Source organism: Diuraphis noxia, unplaced genomic scaffold (genome assembly GCF_037042655.1).
Source record: "Diuraphis noxia isolate RWA-SAM2 unplaced genomic scaffold, SU_Dnox_SAM2 contig0005, whole genome shotgun sequence".
NCBI classification, from domain to species: domain Eukaryota; kingdom Metazoa; phylum Arthropoda; class Insecta; order Hemiptera; family Aphididae; genus Diuraphis; species Diuraphis noxia.
In genome coordinates this window covers 44,565,178-44,580,219 of record NW_028301715.1, presented here as the reverse complement: position 1 = coordinate 44,580,219, position 15,042 = coordinate 44,565,178, and the positions used below count along the sequence as shown (strand labels likewise).

Below are 15,042 nucleotides of genomic sequence, written 5' to 3'. Positions count from 1 at the left end.
ATTCACAGTTCATACATATAATATGCAACGCCCTCTTAAGTCTTAAGTATTTACATTTTATGCTTAAAATGAAAATATTAACTACATTATAAATATTATCTATATTAAATATTCTAGGCAGGTACTTACTACCTCTAGTTCCTATGCTTAACCACATTTTAAATAGTATCTTATTTGGTTTGCATTAATTATCAAATAAATCGTTTAATATTGCAGTGCAACATCAGTCAGATATTCCAAGTCTACGCCCCGCAGATGTACGGCATGTATATGTTAAGTCATGAAGAAATGAAATTAACCGTTGGCCAAAGGGTCCAGGAGAAGTTGCTGTACCGTGTGACCACCGAATCTAATGCCATGAAGTTGTTGAACAGTGGAGGACTCGATTGGAGACGCAATAAGAAGTTAGATTGCGGAGTGTCGTTCAGTGATGACGCCGACTACGCTAATTTCTACGACGAATCGCTCATCAGCGGTAAATAATTGATTTTTGTTCATTCGTCGTTGAAATGTTACAATTACAGTGTACGCATTAAACCCATTCATAAATCATCGTCAAAACATTTTGATTTTGTTATCTCAAGTATGTGTACCTAACTAATATCTAATTTTTTATCCATTTTTTATTTTTATTTTTTAATGAGTTATTCTTTTATTCAAAGGATGATGTAGGTATTATAGTGAATTGACCTTTTATCAAATACTTTTTTGGGTACTTCATTGTTTTTTATTTATATTTTTATTTAAATGTAAGTTTACTACCTAGACATGCCAAATATTACCATTTATAAATGCCCAAGACTTCCTTTAAAATTAAAATTATAATATCAATAAAAGCTTATAAAATGAACATTTAATTTCAAATTTTATAATAGGTAAATTTTCTTAAATAAATCTTAGATATAAAAGGAAATTTTTTATGAATTTCTAGCATAAAATAATTTGAACATTGTCGTAATTTTTACGTATTTAGTCAAAATTTGAACTTTAAATGCTTATAAAACAAAATTGTGACTATCTATTTCTTTTATTTTTCAACTGCTATTGTAAAAATATATTAGAAGCCTTTTATTAAATCTTCAAATCTTAGATCTAAAAAGAAAAACTTTTATGAATTTCTATCTAAGATAATTTGAACATTGCCGTAATTTTTACGTATTTAGTCAAAATTTGAACTTTAAATGCTATAAAAAAAAAATCATGCCTATGTATTTTTAATATTTTTAACTGCTATTGTTACAATGTGTTAGAAGCCTTGAATTAAATTTTCAAGCTTTTCTACTCCACAAATAAATTTTTATCGATATTTATTAAAAAAAAACTAATAATGATCGAAAATTGCAAATACCTATGAATAACTATTCAACTTAAATCAAACATTTTTGAAAATTGCATGGTAGATAGAATATACTTATATAAACATTCAGTGAAAATTTCATGTATCTATGGTCATTTGTTTTAATGTTACATCAAATACCAAAATCGATTTTGTCGAAAAATGTGTGTGCGTAAAATTTCCCGTTTTCCCCTTAATTTTTAGTTTGTTTTTCTCGATTATTTAGTAAAGTATTAAGAATTTTTTTTACTTTTGACCCCCCCCCCCCCCCCAAAGTACTAATTAGATTCACTTTCTGATCAAACGATGTACTGAAGTCAAAAATCGAAGCACTTTTACTGCCCCAAAACGTGATGATGATAGACACAAAAAAAAACACACACACACATCATGGTATAATTAATACATTCATCGCTCCGCTCAGAATCTAAAATACAATTTAACTAAACTCTTAATGGTTTATGGTTTTTTTTTACTTTTGACCCCTTAAAGTACCAACTAGATTCAGTTTCTGATCGAACAAGGTACTGAAGTCAAAAATCGAAGCACTTTACTGCCCTAAAATGTGATGACAGACACAAAAAAAAAATTTTACAAAAAACTAAAATTAAAACACACATCATGGTAAAATCAATACATTCATCGCTCCGCTCAGAATCTAAAATATAAGATATATAAAAATATGTACGTAGCAATTCATGAAAAAAAGTCAAAAACTATATTATATATTTTTTCAAATGTTGTTGTTTAATGACTTCAGATGATGTAAATTGATAACAATTCTGGAGACATCATTGTTCATTGATCTTTGAAAAAGTGTTGTTAGTTCTATTATTTATATTTTAATCATCTTGTACTTATTTATTATTATATTAAAATAAAAAAAATGAATTATTGTAAATTTTTGGTATGTGCAGTAGGTAGAAAGTAGTATGTCATCGTTTATTTTCTCTTTCTGTTTTCGCTATCGGCTGCAGTAACAACGCCAGAAACACGTGTGATTATAATATACACTGTGCTGGTAGGTGAAACGTACGTGTTGCCGAAGAATATCAAAGAGAAAATCTCGAACGTACCACCTGGCCGAGCGGATACAACCATAGGTAATCACGGCCGCGTATACATAAAGTACAATGATAATGATTTTTATCCACTGTATTTTGTGTACTACCGGAAGAGACCGGAGCATATGACCGACAGCAAATATTCTCGTGCCAAGTCCCGTCGGACTATGGGTCACTTTGATGGACTGACACTTAAAGAATGGTGCAGTGATTACCTCGACTACGCCACGGGCTACTTCGACGACGACGACGTCGACGACTCAATTGAAGAAAGATACAGCGACTACCTTCACCGCGCGCTACTAAGGCGACGACGACGACGACACGATAAGATACCTAAAAATAACCATATAGATTAAATATTATACTTAAGTAAAATAAATATACTTAGTATATTTAATTTATGAAATAACTAACTAGGTATTTGTTATTTTTACTTGTAATATTATTCAACAACAAGTGTTATCTTACGTTTATACTGCAAAATAAAACAATTATACCAAATGAAAATTTCTTTGTTTTATTTTTATGTTATTATGTTTTTGTGTACTTATTTGCGAATTAATAGACAACGCAATTTTATTCCGGTTTTTTCATAGGTACCTACAGTTATTGTATCATTGTATAGTAGTTGATAAGCATTGAAAATATTCTGTTTGAATCGTTGTGATGTCCAAAAATAATTGACATTTTTCTTATGAGTATGATTTAGTATCATTATATTTAGTATGAGTATTTTTACTCTTGACCCCCCAAAGTACCAACTAGATTCACTTTCTGATCGAACGAGGTACTGAAGTCGATGTAAAATTGAAGCACTTTTTATTGTCCCAAAACGTGATGACAGACACAAAAAAAAACACACACACATCATGGTAAAATCAAAACATTCATCGCTCCGCTCAGAATCTAAAATGCTAATTAAAAACTTCTTATTCTGATTCAAAATTACATGAAATATGTATGTTATAAAACGATTATCGCATGGCTAGATACAGAACACAGCGTGACGCGTGTCACATGGAGAGCGGACTCGACTGGAGGCGCACTCAGCAAAATTCGGATGCGGCGTGTCGTTCAGTGACGATGCCGACTACGCTAACTATTATGCAAACAGAGTTCTCCATGCGAAGGTATAATAATAATAGTGTTTATTATTAATGTTTGTTTGTCGATTAAATGATACACATCATACCCACTAAAAAATTGTTGTCAAAATATTCGGATGTCTACTCAATCCGCTTCGGGTTTCTACACAAGTTCCGTTCAAAATCGACTTTTATCGTTCAACCAACCGAACTACCTACCTAACTTCTTATTTTAGGATGTCAGTGCATCATAGCATTTTATTTTAGGTAAACTCTATTTAGCTAATAATGTAAAATATTAATACTTAATAATGCCCATGGTCAATTTTTTCCAATTAAAAAGGCATGGCATTGTTCAAAAAGCAAAAAAGTAATATAAAAAAATAAACAACCAGTTAAAATAGATTAAAATACTTTTTAATGTTTTTGAAAGACCTCAAACTATATAAACACCATAAATGTTCATAAGTCAATACTTTTTAAATTTAAGTTTTTTTTTTAAATTATTAATTGTCATTACCTGTTAAATAATCTGCATCTTGTTGTTATTTGTTATAATATTATATTATAACAGACTTATTATCCATGTTTGGTACGTCTATATACACCTATAATTAAATTAATTTTGACTCAATTACTATCATCTACGTGATCTCTGTTAATAATGTGAGCGTTGCTTTTATTTTTCTGTTCTCGCAACCTACCTACAATTGCAGACACACGAGTGATTATGATATGCTGCGTGCTTGTTGGTAAAACGTACGAGCCGAGGGAGCTGTTCGCAAATTCCTTGATCGTACCACCCGGCCATGCTGACACGACGATTGGTAATAGAGGCCACGTTTATGTTAAGTACAGTGAATTTTATCCGCTGTATTTTGTATACTACCAGCTAAGACGTGAACACCTGAGCCATACCAAATATTTCAATATAAAAAACCAACGTACACAATTTCAATTAATGTCATTAGATTTTAGCATGCCTGACGATGATGTTGAGAATGAAAAAGAGGAATTCCACCCAGACTTTGATTTCTCCCTCGACGACTCCGACAATGAGTCTCTTTAAGTATAGAATATATTCAATTCCCATTATTTCATTATGAAATATGAATGAAATGTCATAAATAATTGTTTTCACTTTTACTGAACTGCCCATGGAATAAATTGTCATTAATTATGGTACCTATATTCATTAATTTCGTCATTTTAATATACCTGCCTAGCTACTTCACGCAAATTCTAGACGTGGATACAGGAACAATTTTTTTTTACCATTTTAAATTTAAATTTTGACGAACCAAAATTCATTTGTAGTTAGAAATTTATAAAATGTTCAATTTTTGTTTTTAAAAGTCTTAAATATTTTATACAAGGTCCCTCATATAAGTGTAGTTCATACTGTAACTAAAAAACCACTAATAATTTTAGGAAAATAGGGTTATAAATACAATTTTTTTTGCAAAATGAATTGAATCTACCTTTATCATAATTCATAATTAATAAAAGCAATATTAAATTAAAATAAAATATCCTATTCAAACTCGCCGTTTTCATAAACAATGATAATATAAAGGGATCATTGAATTCAAATTTAACTCATTCATAACAGTGCCATTTCCCATTTTTTAAATATGTTAACTTAGGTAATCCGTCAAGAAGCCTGCACCGGCTGCACGTGGTTTTTTTACTCAAAAACATGTTTTACAGGAAAAATTATAGTAGCTAATGATCCGATTTCGATAATTTTTTTTTTTTTTGATACTTCTTAAAGGGCGTATCGGACTTAGATTTTAAAAATTTTAATTCTAAACCATATAATGTGATCTTGAATTAGACCAATTTCCCAAGCTTTTGTTTTGTTTTACTAACCATTGACGCACTAACACAAATTCCATGATCGACAGCAATGAAATTGCATATTATATTGCCCCTTAATAAAGAACACGATCAAGATCATTTATGAATTTACGTCAATCTTTACTTGTTGACTATGCACTTCAACCTTGATAAACATTAAATATAAATAGATTACGATAATGGGAGAAAAGCTTCAGTTCTTGCCCCCCCCCCTGCAACCGCAACTACTTATAATTATGTTTCAATTATTTTTTATAGGTTGTTTTAATGCTAAGTGTTGCCAGTGGGTGGCTTCTTACTCAATTTTTCATGCCATGTATTCTCTTAACACATAAGCTTATTGTACATTTCCTGTATAGATTGTTTATTTTTCTAATAAATATTTAAAAAAAAAAAAGGTTGTTTTAATGATCGGATAATTATGCCATAAAACTTAATACTTAAATATCAATATTTATTAGGTATTCAATATAATAATAATATTAAATAATTCATTCTTGTACTATATAATAACTTTGTACCTTGTAAAATTTTATCATAAGAATTTTATATTGTATTTTATTTTATGACAAAATAAACAACAATATTGCACCTTTGTACCTAATTAACTAATACTATAGCTTGTCAATAAAGTAAAACGACTTTTATCGCAAAAATTGGTAAAATAGGCAGATTTCCATTGTTATACTTTTAATGCCTAAGGAACAACAATATTCAGTGAGCCTTCACTCTTCAGTTGTCATATTATTTCAGCAACGTATGTGTTTTAATTATTTAACACACTTTTACAAAAATATAAAATAAGTTATTCGTGTCGAATTGCTCAGGTCGAATCACTATTTGGATTCATACGCAGAATCTTACGTTTGTTTAAAGAATAAGTAAGTAACTGTATTAGAATATGAATCAAATTTTAAAATATTACCTTGAATATATAGAATAACTAGGGTTTTTCATTTATGTATATAAAACATAATAATATAAAGGACATTATGTTAACAATACAAATATACAATTGCAATATACGTATATACTTGTATATTTATGAAATCCAAATAAGCAACATATTCAAAATATGAAATCATTCTACAAGAATCAATATGTATAAATAATATTATTTGTATACATGGTCGTGTTAGCGCATAGACACTATGGAGTAAAGGGCCTATGAACATTTTTGGACCGACGGAAATGTTTGGATACGATATTTGTAATATATATAATATATATATTATATACATTATTTTTACTTATTTTATAGGAATATACAATCTATACACGGTGACTCAAGAACAAGCAAAATATTATGTAGCTATTTATAATATACATACATCATACACCTTATAATCGTATTTTATATTCTGAGCGGAGCGAGGGATGTATTGACTTTGCCATGATGGGTGTGTTTTTTTTTTTTTTGTATCTGTCATCACGTTTGGGACAGTAAAAGTGCTTCGATTTTTGACTTCAGTATCTCGTTCGATCAGAAAGTAAATCTAGTTGGTGCTTTGGAGGGTCAAATTTAAAATATTCTCAATATTTTTCTAAATAATTGGGAGATAAACAAACCAAAAATTAAGAAAAAAATGGGAATTTTTACGCACAACTAGTTATCGACCAAATCAATTTTGGTTTTTGATGTGAAACTAATGACCAATGACCATAGATACATGAAATTTTCACCGAATGTTTATATAGCTATATTCTATCCACCATGAAATTTTCAAAAAAAAGTTGACTTGAGTTACAGAAATATTTAAAGCCAATAGCCATATACAATTTTCGATTATTATTAGTTATTATTTAAATTGATATCGATAAAAATGTATATGTTGGGTAGAAAAGCTTGAAAATTTAAAACAATAAGGCACCTAACATATTTTTACAATAGCAGTTGAAAAATAAAAGAAATATATACCTAGTCAAAATTTTGTTTTATAAGCATTCAAAGTTTGAATTTTCACTATTTTGACAACATACGTAAAAATCACGAAAATTCGCAAATTATTTTATGCTGGAAATTCATAAAAAAAATTCTTTTTATATCTAAGATTTGAAAATTTTTGATAATCTATAATATATCCTAGGCAGATAAACTGTCTCCGCTCAGAATTGTTTTTCGTATACAATGATATAATATCATTGGATTCAAATTTAATTCCATCCATTATTACAGTAACTCACTTGTAACCTACTGTATAGCAGAGCGACATCCACGACTTACCGGCTTTTTTATAAATTATTTTTAGTCTCTATAGTCATTTTTTTTTCATTATTTAACGAATAAATTATAATACATTATCATAAGTATTTTTTACCAATATTACTTACATTGTCATGATTTATTATGGGTGGATTTTTAAAATAAGATTAAAAATTAAAAATTATATTAAATTACTATATTTGTATTTATACATTACTATCGGTCAATTGGCCCAGAACCATGTCAAATGCCAATTATACATTGAGTAAGCCACTGTAATAGATGTATTAAATTTGAATTTATTATCGATGCATACAAGTAAGGAAATTTACAGTGTAAAGACTTTTCTGTAAACCCATTTATTACTAAGTGTATTATATAATGTATTTGTGACTACTATCACAGTATTTTTTTTTAAATTATATTTCGGAAGCCGGTTAGTTTATTTAATTTTTTGCCAAAAATAATGTAATAATGTATCTTTAATAATATATTATTATTATTATTATCTTATTGAACTTATGAGTTATGAATTCATAAAGCTAGAAAACGATATACGATAGGTTTGATGGTATAAATACTATAAATGAACAATAACTTAAAATGAATATTAATACTTTTTAAATGTTATTGTATGCATAAAATATAATAATATAGATACTTATAAATACGTTTCAAATCCCCGCGAGTCTACGAATAGTATTTTTGAATTTAAAAAATAAAAACAATAAACATTTAACATTTCTCAGCAATTCTGCGCTATGACGGTGTACTCGCCCAGTGGTAGCAGTAGCAGCAGAATACACACCAGCACGTCAGAGTTTACTAAACACGCCGAGGTCGATATTTTGGAATATTCCTCAAGATTCGCTCTCCTTCCCAATAGCGTCGCCGTTCGTCCACTGCTTAACGAATTGAACAACAAAGGTTACAGCACAATCAAACAAATTGTAAACCGAACATTTCCCAATGTGAGTACCTACCATGATGATTTATCAATGACAATATAGTATTTAAGCACTTGCTTGTGATGGTGGTAGAGACTACTAGAGAGTTATAACCGTAAACCAGTAAATCGGTATATATGTTAAGGTAAATATCGTAAATATCCATTTTTAATAAATTTTACATGAGTAGATATTTGTGCCAAATACTAGGAATTTACGATAAAAAATTGTAAATATCTCTATCATGTATTATTAATTATTATTAACTATATTATTATTTATTTATTTCCACATGTTGAAAATCCATGACATTGTGAATTATTACAAAGTTTGCCTGAAGAACGTCAATCGAATTTATTATTTAATATTTGGTTTTGCAGTGACATCATTGATACCTACCCTTGAGCTCCCAAAATACTACTTAAATTAGCTATCTCTTAGAAAAGTAAGCTCTTTTTCTTTGATAGATTTTGGTGCCTACGTCCAGAAGTATCTCTTTGCAAGGTACAAGCTCAGGTCTTGTGTACTTACGTTTTACACATAGGTGTACTTATTCAGTAGGTACCACCTACTACCTATACTAATAGTATCACATTAATTTTTTGTAAATTTTTGAATAGTTTATGTGTAGGAACTTACATAATTTGTATAGATAATTTTCGACACGTCCAACAACTGCTATATAATAAATTACGCAGAGCTCCACGAGCACGATCTACATGTGATATCGACACTCTAACAGTTGTGTATATTTCGAGTGGATCAAATTAAGATAATATGACGACTTTAACATCTTTTCTGCTTGTTTTCACAAACACGTGACTGGTTTTTTTCATTCGTTAATTATCTTATTTTAACGCTGATTATTTAAAATATTTAAAATGTTTTTAATATTGTATTTAATGATAAAAAATATATAAAAGCGTCTTCATCACTGTTTTGAGATTGTGGCAGAATTGATTCAATGTCCTCCTACTTATATTTACATACAATTTCATTAATGAAACACTAATTAAGGCTAATTCTACTCTTACAGAATATCTAAACATTACTCTACCAATCCCTATTCAATAATAATTATACATAGTTAATATTAATATAGTAACAATTACATAGGCACCGCGCACCGTGCATAGGTGGTGATCAGAGCGCTTACGGAGTTTAGTCCCCCAAAAATAATTTATTTGAAATTAAAACTCCTTAAAAATTAGGAAATAAACAATATCGTACTTCAGTACAGATTATTGAATTATGTGTATGGCTAATAATAATTATTATTATTTAGTACCTATAGAAACAATATTTATTGAGTCCCGTCAATATTTTACAGAATTTCCGCCTATGATACCATCTATACAAAATACAAAATTAAAACATTTAAAACAAATAAGAAATAAAATGAAATTTTAATTTCAATATAAATAGGTATCTAAATGGAAAATGCGATTTTTTTAAGATTGAGTAAATTTTAAACCATTTGGTATTTGGCCAGTCCTTTGTGTTATTTTGTCTAAGTGGCAAGTATATCTTCTACGTCTATATTTTATTTATTTATATAAAAATCAACGGGCCAAAGCCCTTTACCAAAGAAAGAAAAACAATAAAGTATAAGAATTGACACAATATGAAAACTGATAGACATGTGATAATACAAAAAACAATTTGCTCAAAATATGTTTGCTCTTTCTATAGAAACTTGACTTTGGCTATTCTAAGATTTTCAATGGACGATTTTTACATCACTCCACATGGAATGTAATTTAGTAATTATCAAGCTTACAAATTCACGGCCATTATCCAAATATAATACAATGATATTTAATTTATACAATTAGTAATATTGGTTTTTTCCGATTTTAAGATAAAACCTGAAACCGGAATTGATTATCGATTACTTGTACCTACCTTATTTACTCTTTAACTAATAGAATAATATATAGATGTCTTGCATGAAAACATATTTACAGATATTAGAAACCTACCTAAAATAAAAACGTTCCGAAAAAACCAACAAAAAAGTGGCGTTTAGTAAAATTTTAATACTTTACACAACATTTACCTATTTGTTTGGTGAATATTGCCATTAACCAGTAAATATCGAATATCTATATTTTTATATATGTTTACAACAATCACCATTCAATTACGATTTTTCATGTTATACATAATTTACCGTAACATTATATCGGATATATAAGTACCTTGGTATCTTCAAAAACGCATTCAAAAAACAAAGGTGATTCCTACTTCACATTATGTATTAAAATAAAATATATTAGGTATCTAAATCGTTTTAAAAATTTGAACTTTGAATTGATAATGAATTATATTTCTTAATAAGTATCTGAATTTTGAGTATTCGCTAACTCAAGTTATTAAATTGATCGACTATTAAATAATATTATATTTGCATAGCATTAATCATAATATTATGTATATATGTATGTATAATATGTATATATATTATTATCATATAGTAAGTAATCGTTTAACATTGCAGTGCTACATCAATGGGATACGCCTAGTTCACGCCCCACAGATGTACGGCATGTACCTATATGTTGCGCGAAGAAGAAATGAAATTGGCTGTTGGCCGGGAAGTTCAGGAGAAGTTGATGTTCCACGTGACCACTGAATCTAGAGCTATGGAGATATTGGACTGCGGACTTGACTGGAGACGCACCCACCGCAACAAGTTCGGGTGTGGAGTGTCGTTTAGTGACGACGCTGACTACGCCAACTATTATGCAGACAATTCTTCAAGGGAAGGTATAATAAAAGTGTTTATAAGAGGATGCTACATCCACATGTGTTGTCTCCGTCTTACAAAATATGTATAACACATTAACACACCAAAAACTGTTTTGCGCAGGAAAGAATCGAGAAGGCTAGAGTCATAAGTTCATAACTAAATTTTCACCACATAAAAGAGAGAACTTTGTCTGTGAAATATCGTTTTTATTTTTTCGATATCAGAATATCATAACTAAAAAAAATTAAAGAATTAAAGTTTAACAAAAAATACAAAAATTTGAGGATTTTGAAACAATAAGATTTTTTTTCCGTTTAAATGATATATCAAAAAATAAAATTATTTCATAAGATTATGTTCTCAAATATATTCTATATTCATTTGGAGTCATAAATATTCCTACAGCGCGAGTGGTTCGATCTAGCGCAATGCAGTTTTTGCTATGATGTACATTAATTGTAAGACGGAGACAACACATGCGGATGGGTGCGAAACCGATTGCGAGCCAGATCCTTATCGGCAGTACCTTTTTAAGCGTACGTTTGCGCGCATTATATTATTTTTACAACGTTGCCAAATATATAGGTACACGATAAAATATCCATCCATACGGATGATAAACTATTTTCTAAATATGTTTTGGAGACGTACATTGAACATGATTGTTTATTATCCGAAGTTGAATTTATATGTGAGCAAAAAATAAAACACCAACAAATATGCTTAAGTATTTTTCCATTGTTGTTGGAAATAGGTAACGGTGATTTAAAAAATAATTAAAAAATATCAAATGACATTTTTCCACTTTTTATTTTTTGTTATTTGCGTAATTGCGTTTATTTAATGATAATTTTTTAATGAATATTGTTTTTATATTAATAACTATTGTCTTTTATGACGTAGACTGAGTGTGAATCTATGAACCATTAGCGGTATAATACAATTACTACTTATAACTTAACTACTCATTAGATGACGTGCAATCATGGAATTTAAAAGAAATAACGTTTTTCCCATAAGTACCTCATAGGTTTTTATCAAAGCTGGATACTATGGTCATACTGGTTTTACCTTTCAATATCATCATTTAGTAGATGTAGAACGTAGATAATTTTATAAGTATTATGTTAAACATATATTATAATATTGTTAATCTCAGATACGTTAAGGTACCAATAGGTAGTAATTTACCTGCCTTATAATAGTTTAATGTGATCGTTTCTTTTCTTTTTATGTTCTCGCGATCGACTGCAGAAACACTTGTGATTATGATATGCACCGTGCTGATTAGTAAAACGTTCGTGGTCCCGAGACAGTACGATGGGAGCTCATTGATCGTTCCGCCTGGCGGTGCGGACACGACGGTGAGCGATAACAGCCACGTGTACGTTAAGTACAACGATAATGAATTTTATCCATTGTACTTTGTGTACCATCGGAAGAGACAGGAATACCTGACCCAAAGCAAATATTTCCGTGACAACACCCGCCGGGCAATGGCAGCTGGTCACTATGATAGAAGGACCACTGAAGAAATATGCAGCGACCACCTTGACGCCACGGGCTACTATGACGACGACGACACACTTGAACAAATGTGTAGTGACTTTAATGATCGAGAAGATGACTACAGCAACGAACTATATGGCGACGATCTCTACGCTGACTACTTTGACGACTGACTATTATATATTAATAAATAATTATTTTCATTGTTACCCAAACGAACAAGAAGTGTTTTTTTGTATATTTATTTGAATTGAACAATTGTGCATGTTATGCGATAAAATATTCGTAGGTACATAGGTCATAGATATTTTTTTTACGTCTTTCGCCACAGCCCGGTGAGATTTTATCGAGAGTCTGAATACTACTTGGATTACTTATTAGTATACATAAATTACTATTTTAATTTTTAAGCAAACAGACGTAAATAGTGTTGTATACAGATTTTGATTTTACATCCTATATTATTTAACATTCATAAACTTTGATTTTTCATCTACATCTTTCGCTATTTATCCTTTTTGTCATAATTTTATTATATCAACCTTAATTCATGAATTTCTGGACGAACTATTCTTCAATAATTATACTGTATATGTTATTTTTACTTGTGATTGGCGTTTTAACATTTATTTTACACAAGTGTTATTATACAAAATTATATAATTATACAAACTAAGAATTTTTTTATTTTTTTAAAGTAAAACTTCTTCCTTGAGTTGTGGGTAAAAAAAATAATAACGAAAAATGAAATGCAACGATTGTTGTTATAATGACAGTTGTTAGACCTTTGTTGTTTTTACGCAAATATATATACCTATATATATATATAGTATAATTATATAAATATATTTAATAATATAATTTATATTTTTATAATTGATAATTTAAAATTTTATATTTTATGACTTATAATTTATAGCTTAAAATTTGTAATTCACTTATAATTTCATGGGCCCCAATACTTATGAAAAAAGTTTTACTTCCCCAAAGTGTTACGGTGGGCTCACACACCCTTATGAAGTTTTTATAAAAAAAAGTAGGCTTAATTTTTTAATGTTTACATGCATACTTAATGCATACTTTATAAAATTATAACTAATAGCTAACAAGTGTGTCATCATCATAATCCTATATATATATTATGCATATTATCGTACATACCTACTATATACAGTCACACTGATGTTTATAGTATGGTATAGACATCTGTGGTTGTATATTGTTATTTTCTTAACTAAATAAACTGCTTTATAAACGAAATATAATTATCAACTAAGTAATCCAAAAATAAATCAACTTTCTCATCAACTTGTTTGATTCCCATCAGATCAGAAGCAAAAAAATCGCTTACTTCATCTGGTGTTAAAAATGGCAATCCAAATATGTACTTTAAACATCTATCAATCTCAGAAATTATCATTTCTAAAAAGAGTGGACAATTTTAAATCTTGAATTTTTTGCCACCAAGATTGCCCTAAGTGAAATATTCATCCTCTTAAATTTATTACCTAGCCAAATTGTATAAACGGTTATTAAGGAATAATTAGATAATATTTTAAAGTTTTTTTTTAGAACATATTAGCATCATATTTTAAGCTTTTAAGAACCTAATAACCTGACCTTTATTGTAGTATTATAAAAACTTAATTATTACAAATTTAGTTTTCTTACCAATTTTTATATATGCTTTGCATTGTTTTTGAATACACTTCCATCGTTCAATATTGTTACTCAACTCTTTGTAAAACAAAATTTAAATTCATTTTTAATAATTAATTGCGAATAAACTGACGAGACAATTTTAGTCTGATTTATTCATACAGTTTGTATATTTTGTATTCTTTTAATATTGATAAAACGTTAAAGATGTTATGATTCAAACTGTGTGGTGGGGGCAAAACAAAACAATTACACTTGTATAATATAATATTATCAAATTATAATTAGTTAACTATTAATAATCATTAAACATAATACAACAGATGGTATGTTTTTAAATGAGTATTCAGCCCTAATAAAATAGTTTTTTTATGTTTAAATCAGATTATGCTATAATATTATATTACATTATTATTTATTTTATTTTGAACTAATTTTATATCAAATAGAAATTTAAGTTCATATATAATATATATGAGTGTCGACATCGACTGCATCGTGCATAGAATATTTTCTTAGAAACACTCAACCAGGATAGCAAACAATTATATAGGTATAATATAGGTACGAAGTGTTCGATACGGAAGATTTATGATTATATGATATTGATATACCTATTAACTA

At 28.8% G+C, this 15,042-nt stretch overlaps 1 pseudogene across 1 annotated transcript; it reads left to right on the top strand.

Moving 5' to 3' along the window:
• The first annotated feature begins 287 nt into the window (after window positions 1-287).
• Window positions 288-13,369, top strand: LOC107170961 (protein mono-ADP-ribosyltransferase PARP12-like; annotated as a pseudogene). The gene is made up of 4 exons (XR_016191885.1): window positions 288-475; window positions 8,301-8,522; window positions 10,999-11,267; window positions 12,505-13,369. The product of XR_016191885.1 is annotated as a protein mono-ADP-ribosyltransferase PARP12-like (transcript).
• The last annotated feature ends 1,673 nt before the right edge of the window (window positions 13,370-15,042 follow it).